Source organism: Podarcis gaigeae (assembly GCF_964106915.1).
Source record: "Podarcis gaigeae genome assembly, chromosome: 16".
Lineage (NCBI taxonomy): Eukaryota > Metazoa > Chordata > Lepidosauria > Squamata > Lacertidae > Podarcis > Podarcis gaigeae.
The window spans coordinates 31,740,147-31,752,290 of NC_139693.1; the positions used below are offsets into that span (position 1 = coordinate 31,740,147).

Sequence of the window (12,144 nt, forward strand, 5' to 3'; positions counted from 1 at the left end):
CAAGGTGCCCTTTGGTGCCTCCCAAAGTTTATCAGAGTAGACAGGGCAGATGTGGATGAATGGCAGTGGGCACAAGTAGGATGGATGGTGATGAAACAGTGTATCTTCAGCCTGGCACTATGAAGAGAATTAAGTGGTTAATTCCCAACGCGTCTTGGTCTTGGCCCTGATATGGTGTCTGCCAGGAGTAAAGCTCAGTGGCATGATGGTTAATGAAGACTGTAGCTACATCTGCCTGGCTTGGTCTTTCTTTTCACAGAGATGGGCCACCATGCTACATGCTGGACTGGATCAACTTTAGGGAAGGGCTCATAGCTCAATACTGGAGCTATGCCTCACATACAGAATGCTTCAGGCATACTTCTCAGCATCTCCTATTTAAAGGGATCTCAAGTAGGACAAATGGGAGAGAGTGAGACCTTGGAGAACTATTGCAAGTCAGAATACCAAATATTGGACTAGGTGGATCAATGGTCTGATTCAGTGTTGTTGTAGCTGCCAATATTTATTTGCTTTCCCCCTAGAGAAGTGACTCAGAGCAACTTACAGTGCAAAAACAAACACTAAAATCAAGTGTAAGAAGAATAAACTGAGAAGCTAAAATACAGTACAGTGATACCTCAGGTTACATACGCTTCAGGTTACATATGCTTCAGGTTACAGACTCCGCTAACCCAGGAATAGTGTTTCAGGTTAAGAACTTTGCTTCAGGATAAGAACAGAAATCGGGCTCCGGCAGCGTGGTGGCAGCAGGAGGCCCCCATTAGCTAAAGTGGTGCTTCAGGTTAAGAACAGTTTCAGGTTAAGAACGGACCTCCGGAATGAATTAAGTACTTAACTCGAGGTACCACTGTATAAGGCAGCTTCCTATATTCTCTCAGAGTAAGGGATATGCTAGTTATTTAATGACTTGCTGAAACTTTGCATTATTTTCTTTTTAGAATGTATTTACTTTAAGGCCACTCTTCCATAACAAAATGCCAAAAGTAGCCAAACATATTTTTCATAATGTTTATTGAGGAATTAACCAAACATGGCAGTCACTTTATATTGCCCAAGTTATGCTGCTTGATTTTTTAAAAAAACTTTCCTTTAATCATTGGAGATGTTTGAGAAATGTCCAAATACAGTGGTGCCCCGCAAGACGAACGCCTCGCAAGACGAAAAACCCACTAGACGAAAGGGTTTTCCGTTTTGGAGGCGCTTCTCAAAACGAATTTCCCTATGGGCTTGCTTCGCAAGAAGAAAGCCCATAGGGAAATCTCCGGGGACCTCTTTTAAATGCTAGCGGTGGGGAGCAAAGCCTTTCCCCCCCCTCCGGCCTTCAGAAGAGGTCCAGGAAGGCCGGCGGGGGCCGAAAGGCTTTGCTCCCCACCGCCAGCATTTTAAAAGCAGTCCGGGATAGCAGGGAAGCGCTTCCCGCTATCCCGGATGGCTTTTGAAGGCAGGCGGGGGGGAGCAAAGACTTTTGCCCCCCGCCCGCCTTCAGAAGAGGTCCTGGACCCGGGAAGGCAGGCCAGGACCTCTTCTGAAGGAGGGCGTGGGGCAAAAGTCTTTGCTCCCCCCGCCTGCCTTCAAAAGCCATCCGGGATAGCGGGAAGCGCTTCCCTGCTATCCCGGTCCAGGACCTCTTCTGAAGGCGGGCGGGGGGCAAAAGTCTTTGCTCCCCCCCGCCTGCCTTCCCGGGAGAGCGGAGAAACGCAGCGCTGCGTTTCTCCGCTCTCCCGGGAAGGCAGGCGGGGGGGAAGCAAAGACTTTCGCCCCCCGCCCGCCTTCAGAAGAGGTCGGGGGACAGACTGTCCCCGGACCTGGTCTGAAGGCGGTTTCCATAGGAACGCATTAATTGATTTTTAATGCATTCCTATGGGAAACCGTGCTTCGCAAGACGAAAAACTCGCAAGACGAAAAAGACTTGTGGAACGAATTAATTTCGTCTTGCGAGGCACCACTGTAATACGACATCTGGAGTACCATGACCCATTTGCATTTAGGCAAAATGACAAGTACAACACTAATCTTTCTGGGAAGCAAAAGAGAGCAGCTGCCTTTTGTGGGAGATTTTGGAGGGGGTACCACTTTTTCCTTAATTCCAACCCCCACCTCTATATTGTGTTTTAAAAACAGTGTCACTCAAAAGCAGAAAAGGGCAAATATGTGTGTAATTTTGGCTTTTCCCTTCCAGTGCAAAAAGTCTAAGGCTGACACTGGAAACGCAGAAGTATCTTAATTTTTGAAAATCAATCTTTATCTCGCTATTTAGGTATCACTGCAGTTGTAGACAGAACACTAACCACTATTAATGTTAAGGTTCTAATTTCCCTTGAATGGTTTTGTTATTTCATAGAATCAAAGAGGGTTATCTAGTCAAACCTCCTGCAATGCAGGAATCTCAACTAAAACATCCATTACAGGTGGCCATCCCACCTCTGCTTAAAAACCTCCAAGGAAGGGGAGTCCACAACTTCCAGAGGGAGACTGTTCCACTGTCAAACAGCTCTTACTGTCAGAAAGTTTTTTTTGCATGTTTAGTCAGAATCACCTTACTTGCAATTTGAAGCCATTGGTTCCAGTCTTGCCCCCCAGAGCAGCAGAAAGTAAGCGTATTCTCTTTTCCATGTGACAGTCCTTTAGATATTTGAAGATGGCTATCATATCTCCTCTCAGTCTCCTCTAATCCAGGCTAAATATGCCCAGTTCTTGCAACCATTCCACATAAAGCTTGGTTTCCAGACCCTTGATCATCTTGGTTGTCCTCCACTTCCCATGTTCCAGTTTGTCAATATCGTTCTTAAATTGTGGTGCACAGAACTTGACAAAGAACTCCAGGTGTAAGCTCTCACCAAGGCAGAATAGAGTAGGACAATTACTTGGCTTGATTGGGACGCTATACTTCTGTTGATGCAGTCTAGAATAGCATCAGGATTTTTTTGCTGCTGCTGCTGTTGTCTCAGGTTAACCTTGTGGTTAACACCTTGTTTTCACATGTACTACTGGCAAAGCCAGATGTCCCCCATCTTATATTTGTGCTGCTGATTCATCCTGTCTAAGTGTAGAACCTGGCATTTGTCCCTATTGAAATTCATTTTGTTACGGGCCCAGTTCTTCTATCTAAACTAAGCAAGCAAACCTGCTCACCAGACCCTTTTGGATAACCCATGTAAATCTTCCATTGGAAGACTGATTTTGAACGTGAGAGGCTGGTTCATAGCAGGCATTAGAACCGGTGGTCAAGGGGAAGGGCTGTAAATCAATGGCAGAACATCTACTCTGGAAGCAGATGGTCCCATGTACAATCCCTGGCATCTTCAGATAGGGCTGGGAGAGACACCTGTCTGCAATCCTGCCAGTCACTGTAAACAATACTGAGTCTGATGGACCTATGATCTGACTCAGTATATGGCAATTTTGGATGCATGAACAGCAGTAAAGGTAAATGCACAATAATCTGCTAATGGCACCTATTTCTCCCAACGAAGGTCAAACTCGCCCCTGCAATTGTGGTTTCATTCTCCAACACTTGCAACACCCCAATTCTAATACACTACCCAAGCCTCTCCTCAGACCGTTGGACATTCCTGAAACCTCTTATTTGTTGGTGTTTGCTGTATTTGTTCATTCTACGACAGACTGCTCATCAAAGTCTGAAGAGAAAGTGCTTGCTTTTTCTGGCTATACTTGAGAAAGACATTCAATATGTTATCAGCAATTTAAAATATACCTCGGAAGCTGCAGTGTGTAAAATTAACTTCTAGAGAGCCTGGGACAGAGGGGAGATGAACCCTGAAGAATGAAAACATTAAGCACTCACACTAAACATTTTTAAAACAAAAAAATTCCTTCCAGTAGCACTCTAAAGACCAACTAAGTTAGTTCTTGGTATGAGCTTTCGAAATGTGTATGCACACGAAAGCTCATACCAAGAACTAACTTAGTTGGTCTTTAAGGTGTTACTGGAAGGAATTTTTTTGTTTTGACTATGGCAGACCAACACAGCTACCCATCTGTAACTAAACATTTTTGCAAGCCAGCCCACAAAGACAAAAATATGGACAGTGGTTTACCAGGAACAGGTGCCAGAAAATAGGATTGTTTCTGGAAAATAAGGGTCAGAAAATATGGACAGTTGGATCATAGGAGCTGTAGCCAATGCTAGTCCTACTCAGAGTAAACTCACTGAAATTGATGCACACAACTAATTTAGGGACATTCATTTCAATGGGTCTACTCTAAGTAGAACTCAGTTGGATACAGCCCTATGCTTACATGTACTCCACAACCATTTAGGTATCAAACAACATTCAGCATCTTACATCTTGAAAACAAAACAAACACTGAATCACAATTTGGAGCAAAGGGCGCTCTGCAACGCCTAGCGTCACCAGATCCAAACTTAGGCCTTTCCTAGCATTTTTTTGGTTTTTTGCTTGCTCTCTTTTTCAACAGGAAGCTCCTTCCGCAAGGACTTGGATCCAGCCTCTCTCACTTCAGTTCGTTGGTACGGAGCTGTCTGTCAAGTCAAATCGTCTTGCAACAATCTAAAACACCCTCAGAACAGCTGCCACTGTCAATTATTCTCTCCGACAGCCTTGACTATCAGGAAAAGAACTGGAGCGAGCACTTGCCAGTTTTAATAAACTGTGTTGCCCAAGTCATTTAACCTGCTAGATTGCTGTACGCTGGGACTGTAACAAGCCTTCAAGCTTCTTGAGGAAAGGAACCGTGGCAAAGGGCTGGCAGCTTGGTCCTTGGAATCTGCTTCCAAGTGCACCCATTTTCTTTCTCTTCGGAGGCACCCAGGTTTTGAAAAAACATAATTTCAAGACTTCTGCACAGTGTTTTGTGATGCGAAAGTGGCTACCGTTTATCTCTATTACGTCTGCACCTTCCCCTTCCTCCCAGTAGCTCAGAGCAGTATTTTAGCCTGAAAACCACTCTCTGAGGTGGGTTAGAATGAGTGAGTGTGATTTGCCCAAGGCCACCCAGGGAGCTTAATAGCCGAGTACAATTTAAAGTTGAGTTTTTCAACACTCTAGCCAGTACCCCATACTGGTTTTCAAAACAGCTTTCAAAATCACCTAAGTGAATTAGGACCCTGAGTCTGCATGCTTCAAAAGACTGTATTTTAAAATTACCCCACTCACTTAAATGACACTATGTAGGAGCATGTGGTTTTTGGAGAAACACACCAGATTTTAAATTAAGGCCACAATCTTTACTTTAATAATTGCTAAATCAATTAAAACCCTTTTAAGGTTTAGGTGTATTAGATAAACTAAACCAATTTTTAAGTTTACTAAAAGGATACCTGATTCAGACAATTCCTCCTCCTTAAAAAAACAAAAACTTATTTATTATTTTCTTAATTTTTTTAATGAAATCTACAGGTGGCAGGAACATCTTCTAACATGACATCATATACATGCACCATCTAGAAACAAATAGTGCTTTTTATTCAAAACTATTGGCTTAGTCACAAAAATTATGATTAAATGAATTTATTTAATTAACTGGATGAAAGCCTCATGTTAAATGAGAGCTTCCCTTGTGGACAATCTACTCAAAGAGAAAAAGAATGCTTCACAATTTATTTCTGGGCCCAATTCAAGATGTTCAAGGTGTTCACATTAATGCTATTGAGTTATATCCAGTCCTGCTCCAAGTTGTTGGCATCCATCAGACTAGAAAGACAATGGAGTGCAGCCCTGGGGGCAAAGTCAAACTGCTGGAGAATCACAGCACCTGCTGTGGCTGCAGAAACCGGTAACTCATAACTGCTGCCTCCTGTGTTGCTTTTGCTGCATTAGCAGCACTGAAGTGACCTATCTGGGGCAAAAGGCAGTGTGTATGGACTGGGCTACCCAAACATGACGGTCACACTGCTTGTGGTTGAAAGGAAAGCAGAACAATACATTTGGCACCAGCTTGGCTGCCAACGGAATTGGACGTTAACATCAGCAGAGGGAATTCCGCCACCTTATGATGTGTGGGGAACGGTGGCCCAGGAGAGGGTTTTCTCTGTGGCAACTCCTAAATTCTGAAACTCCTTTGCCACAGAGGTGTACCTACCACAAGGGTCAGCAACCTTTCTCAGCCATGGGCTGGTCCACCATCCCTCGGACCATGTGGTAGGCCGGACTATATTTGGGGGGGAGGGATGAACAAATTCCTATGCCCCACAAATAACCCAGAGATGCATTTGAAATAAAAGCACACGTTCTACTCATGTAAAAACACACTGATTCCCGGACTGTCCATGGGCCAGATTGAGAAGGTGATTGGGCCGTATCCAGCCCCCGGGCCTTAGGTTGCCTACCCCTGACCTACCATCTTTGCCCTGCAGTTTACGCCATACGCTGAAGATGCAAGTGGCCTTAGACAATCAACTTATTTTGTTTTGCAGGACTCAACTCTTGTACTGAATTTACGCATTTTGGAACAGTTTTACTTGTTTTATCATGGTCATAGATTTATTCATTTGCTTCATAGCTGTATATTATATTGTCATCACCTGCCCTGGGACCTTATGGTGAAGGGCAGACAAATAATTGCCAATAAATATACAACAAATAGCCCACCATTAAACCATTTCCTCAAATTCCTACTGCCTGCCCCCTTGAAACTTTGTTTTATTCAATGGGTTTTACATGTGGTGCTTGGTAGTCCCAGCCTGAGCCATCTGCATTAGCAGCCTTGAGCAGACTAAAGTATCTTAAACCCCACTGGGATTATGTGTCACAATGATCAAATATGTATCACTTCTTTATAAGCTTTACCTTTGAATCAACGAACAATTAAATATGTTTGCAACTTAAATGGACAGCAACTCCATCACCAAGCAGCTTTGGGGCAAGTCACTATAGAAAACTGAAGCATTTCAGAGTTCTTTATTCCTAAAAAAAGAAGCTTGATTGGATTGGGAAAATGTCCAGCACAAAGAGTGCGAATTTCTTTGCAGAAAAGGACCCCGACAGTGTTAAAACCGAATCCACGGGATGGTGATTTGTTGCTTTTGTGGTTCTTTAATAAGATGGTTTGATTCCTGGATTCTGACATGCTATATCTAGGAGTGTTAGCTGTAAGCATGCATGGCAACATGCCAAAGCTACAAAAAGATGAATAGAAATGGGCCCTGAACTGAAGGTTTGGGGCCAAGAAATAAAGGTAAGGATTGCCGCTCAAATCCCCAGAAAAGTAAGTCATGGTACATTTGCATAGCAAGGCGGCTGTTGGCAGTGGTCCAAGGCAAAACCGAAACAGGATTTTCAACCAAGGCACCTACTGTGGATGCTGGTTCTGTAATGAGATTGGAAGTTTCATGCAGGCTTTTAATCTTGGGCTCTAACATTGGATCAAACACAGCAGAGTTAAATCCCTTCAGTCCTGCTCTTAAGCCTGACCAATGACGTAAGAGGCAATCTATAGCCTTGACCACAAAAAGATACAAAAGCTTTTTTGTATTTACTAAGGAGGGCCTTATGCAGCGCAGGCAAAACAATATATGGAGGAGGAGGAGGTTCTTAGACCCTCTTAAAGTAGTTGAAGCATTTTTAAAATCCAACCTTATTCAAGTATTCAGGCCAATGTCTGGACCTTTTAAAAAGACACAGCGCTCCTATATATCAAATGATGTCGTGCTTTTAATTAGTCAAGTAAGTGCAAATAACAAACTGTCAGTTGCCACATTATAGCAGGAAAATATGCTACTTTCTGCTGTTTGAAATCCATATTGATTCCTGCCCCACTGCTGTGAGTTATTAATCACTCCAATTAAATCCCAAACACAACTCTTTGCTCTAAAATTGAACCCACAGCACTTGATCAATAGCACAAACCTCCAAGAGCAATTACTGCTCATCGTAATAGAACAGACTGTTCTTTGGGAAACCTGAAGGCAGCCATTCTTCAGCTGAAACTCGAGCCACTTTTTACGCACATAGCAAACAAACTAGGCCATCTGTTCTCTTAAGCAGATGTAGATGCATGCACACACAACCACCCAGGGAGGGAGGGATATATCCTTTACTAAACTGAGACGTGTGCGTGCAGGGGCAATGCTCCCTTGGAAATGAGCCACTGAGTGACCTCAATTCTTAACCCCGAACTTTCCCCTGGCAGAACCCATTGCAGAGTTGGGATATGGAAGGACAGGGCCGTTTTGAGGGGCCCTTTGACAAAGCATCCTCAGTGGGTGAGCTGACCTTGTAACACAACAGAGGAGTATGCACACAAACACACACACACTTTTTAACAGTAAGGGACCCCTGACCATTAGGTCCAGTCGTGGCTGACTCTGGAGTTGCGGCACGCATCTCGCTTTATTGGCCGAGGAAGCCGGTGTACAGCTTCCGGGTCATGTGGCCAGCATGACTAAGCCGCTTCTGGAGAACCAGAGCAGCACACGGAAACACTGTTTACCTTCCCGCCGGAGCGGTACCTATTTATCTACCTGCACTTTGACGTGCTTTCGAACTGCTAGGTTGGCAGGAGCTAGAACCGAGCAACGGGAGCTCACCCCGTCGTGGGGATTCAAACCACCAACCTTCTGATTGGCAAGTCCTAGGCTCTGTTGTTTAACCCACAGTGCCACCTGCATCCCATCTTTTTAACAGTAAGGAGGGGCAAATATGGGGGACGCAGGTGGCGCTGTGGGTTAAAGCCTCAGCGCCTAGGACTTGCCGATCGAAAGGTCGGTGGTTCGAATCCCTGCGGCGGGGTGCGCTCCCGCTGTTCGGTCCCAGCGCCTGCCAACCTAGCAGTTCGAAAGCACCTCCGGGTGCAAGTAGATAAATAGGGACCGCTTACCAGCGGGAAGGTAAACGGCGTTTCCGTGTGCGGCTCTGGCTCGCCAGAGCAGCGATGTCATGCTGGCCACGTGACCCGGAAGTGTCTCCGGACAGCGCTGGCCCCTGGCGTCTTAAGTGAGATGGGCGCACAACCCCAGAGTCTGTCAAGACTGGCCCGTACGGGCAGGGGTACCTTTACCTTTACCTTTAGGGGCAAATATTCTGTGAGTAGCAGTCTCCCAGCATCTGCCATTCTGTTTTTCTCATGATGCCGTAGCTGCACTGCTCAAGGGGATTGTGGGAAATGGCAGTGCTCTCAGAATTATTTTGCAGAAAGAGGGTTCCAAGTGAGACATGAGAGACACAGTTGAATGGGGAAGAAGTGGTGGCCCATAATGTAACTAGAGCCAAAAGAAGAGAAAGAAAAGGCTGTTTCAGAATGTCACTTAAAAACTACATCAGTGTAAAGGAAGAGTTTTTGAGAGGGTCAGAGGCATGGCAGTGGTTAGCTTGCTCAATTGGAATGCTGTTCTCTCTCTCTCTCTCTCTCTCTCTCTCTCTCTCTCTCTCTCTCTCTCCACTGCCCCCACCACCACAAATTTAGCAGATGGTAGTTCTTCAAGGTCAGACCAGTATATTACAGAATTCATATTGGTTCAAGGATGTGCATGAGTCTATGATTCACACCCCCCCCCCACCGCCACAAAGGTTATATAAGGAGAAATACAAGTAACTCTTACATCTGAAAAAGTAATGTGTGAACTTGTCCTTGTTTGGAACGTGAATGAATAAAAAATAAACACTTTTCAAAATAAACAGGCATCTGTCAAAGCTCAGCTAATTTCTTGCATGTGGGAGGAGGAAAACCCCCACACAACCACCATCCGTCTCCCAAGGTCAATCAGGAGACACAACTGTACATTTATCGCAATTTGTTATTCCGGCAAAGCTCCGATAAGACTGAGCTACTGATGTTAACACCTGGTTTAATTTTGAGAGGTTAAATGCTAAATCCTTTTCTTATTGCTACACTGAACGGATCTGCCAGCCTGCCTTAAAACCCAGTGTGGACTAAAGCAGCAATTCTGTTCCAACTGATGATGCCTACTCAACCCTTCCTCCCCCTTTAATGGCATAAGGAACACAGGAGGTTCAGCACTCCAGAGAACAGCAGCATTCCCATTACCAGAAGACATCCTCATTGGAATTTTTGTATTTGTCATCTTGAGGAGCATACACTGCCTAAACAAATCTCAATGTGTCCCCAGCAAGCCCCCACCTGCCTGCTTTCATACGGATAACCAGCTTCCTCCTCTTTGGTCTCGTTGTCACTCTTGTAGGGTGGAGGATGGGGACATAACAAAAAGAATGACAGGCTCTGCCTGTCATTGGCTATGACTTAAATTACTGTTTAGGCTCCCTGTCTTCTGCCCCACCAATCCCAATGAGCACTAGCTACCTCTGGAAGCATATGGACATACCTTTAAAATAAGACACTACATCCTTTGGGTTGAGTTCATCTCCTCATGCCCTCCCCACTTTCTAATGTTTTTGACAAATGCACTTATCTATTTAGCCACATATTGTTTTCTTTGATGGGCAACAGTTCTCTAGGGGCTCAGGTTGAGTGTGTTCCTCATCACATGCTATTTGTAATTGGAGATGCCAGGGATTTAACTTGGAGCCTCCTGCATGCACAGCATAATAGTGGATGATCCTTCCACTATGCTGGTGAGTATACTGTACTTATGTGCCTTTGGCTGTGCCCAAAATCCACCCCAGGTAATCTAGCAAGCCCTATTCACGCAGCCTGACTCTTCAGTGCATCTGAGTAAACATCTGGCAGTGAGACCTAATCTCTGCTAGGCAAATCGGATTTTATGGCCTTCCTTTGACTACATCAGGGGTGCTTACCCCACAGAGGCCTGGAAAGCGACTGGCAAAAGGTGTAAAGTCCTCCCCATGTGCTTTGACTCTTGCTCATGTATAGGCAGCCCAAGGACTGCACAATGCTTTAGTAACATGCAACCCACATGCTGATAGTAATATATGACATTTGCACATGTGGGTGTTTTTGTGGGCTTTGTTTTGCTCTCTATCATCTTAAAGACCTTTGGAGGTCTTTAAGCAGAGGCTTGACAACCATATGTCAGGAGTGCTCTGATGGTGTTCCCTGCTTGGCAGGGGGTTGGACTCGATGGCCTGTGTGGTCTCTTCCAACTCTATGATTCTATGATCTGCTTAAATGTTGGGGCCAACTGGAGTTCCTTTATAAATGCACATGCATTATTATCCCGCATTAAGACATATGCACAGGTTGCATTATATTTACTATATTGAAATGCCTTCCATGTAGGAATTTCAATAGCAAGTGAAGCTGCCCTAAGATGTAAGCTGCTGCCACGCTGCTTAACCTCCAGGAATCTTCATGATGGTCACATTGCTGCAGGCTTTCCTTCCTGCCAGCTTCTGATTGGTTCATCCTTCTCAGCAAACTCTGTGTTCCATCTATCATCCTTCATTAGGAAAGCTATTGGCAGCCAATTAAGTAGCGATGGACGTAAGCCATGAAGCTAATCAAGATGAGTTCAGGCCGCAGGCGGCTGGCTCACCGCAATGAGGAGTGTCACATTGATTTTTCTTACCCTTTGTGGGTTCTCCTTGGGTCTGTCAAGACAGATTTGGAAAGAACTAGAGTGGAGTTGCTGAATTCTAACAAATTTCATTGATGACAAAATCAGACCACAGGAAGGTAATAGGATAAAGAGCTTGGTTTGCCTACCACAATACGCAGGAGGTCTGAATTTTCAGAGAAGGAATAAAGGAGGGTGAGGAGAGGTTTTAGAGACAGAAAAAAATTAGAATGACATTTTAATTAATTTTGATTATCTCTGCCGTGCCTTTCTGCTATCTGTATGAAGCTCAGTCCTGGTTTCTGTACTATCCTAAGACACCATTTTGAAGTTTCTGTGTTGTATCATTCCAGGTGAACTAAAAGTTAATAAAACCCAAGAATAAGGAATGTATGAAGCATGCGTTACAAATCCTATGAGAGCATATGGTTGTTTCCAATACTAGTCCTACTCAGAGTTGTTGTTGTTTAGTCGTTTAGTCGTGTCCGACTCTTTGTGACCCCATGGACCAGAGAACGCCAGGCACCCCTGTCCTCCACTGCCTCCCGCAGTTTGGTCAAACTCATGCTGGTAACCTCGAAAACACTATCCAACCATCTCGTCCTCTGCCGTCCCCTTCTCCTTGTGCCCTCCATCTTTCCCAACATCAGGGTCTTCTCCAGGGAGTCTTCTCTTCTCATGAGGTGGCCAGAGTACTGGAGCCTCAGCTTCACAATCTGTCCTTCCAG

General features: G+C 44.8%; 1 protein-coding gene across 10 annotated transcripts in view; it reads right to left on the reverse strand.

Annotated features, from left to right (window-relative positions):
* FBRSL1 (fibrosin like 1) overlaps positions 1–12,144 on the reverse strand; it is a 793,883-nt gene that overhangs the window by 50,361 nt on the left and 731,378 nt on the right. The window lies entirely within an intron of this gene.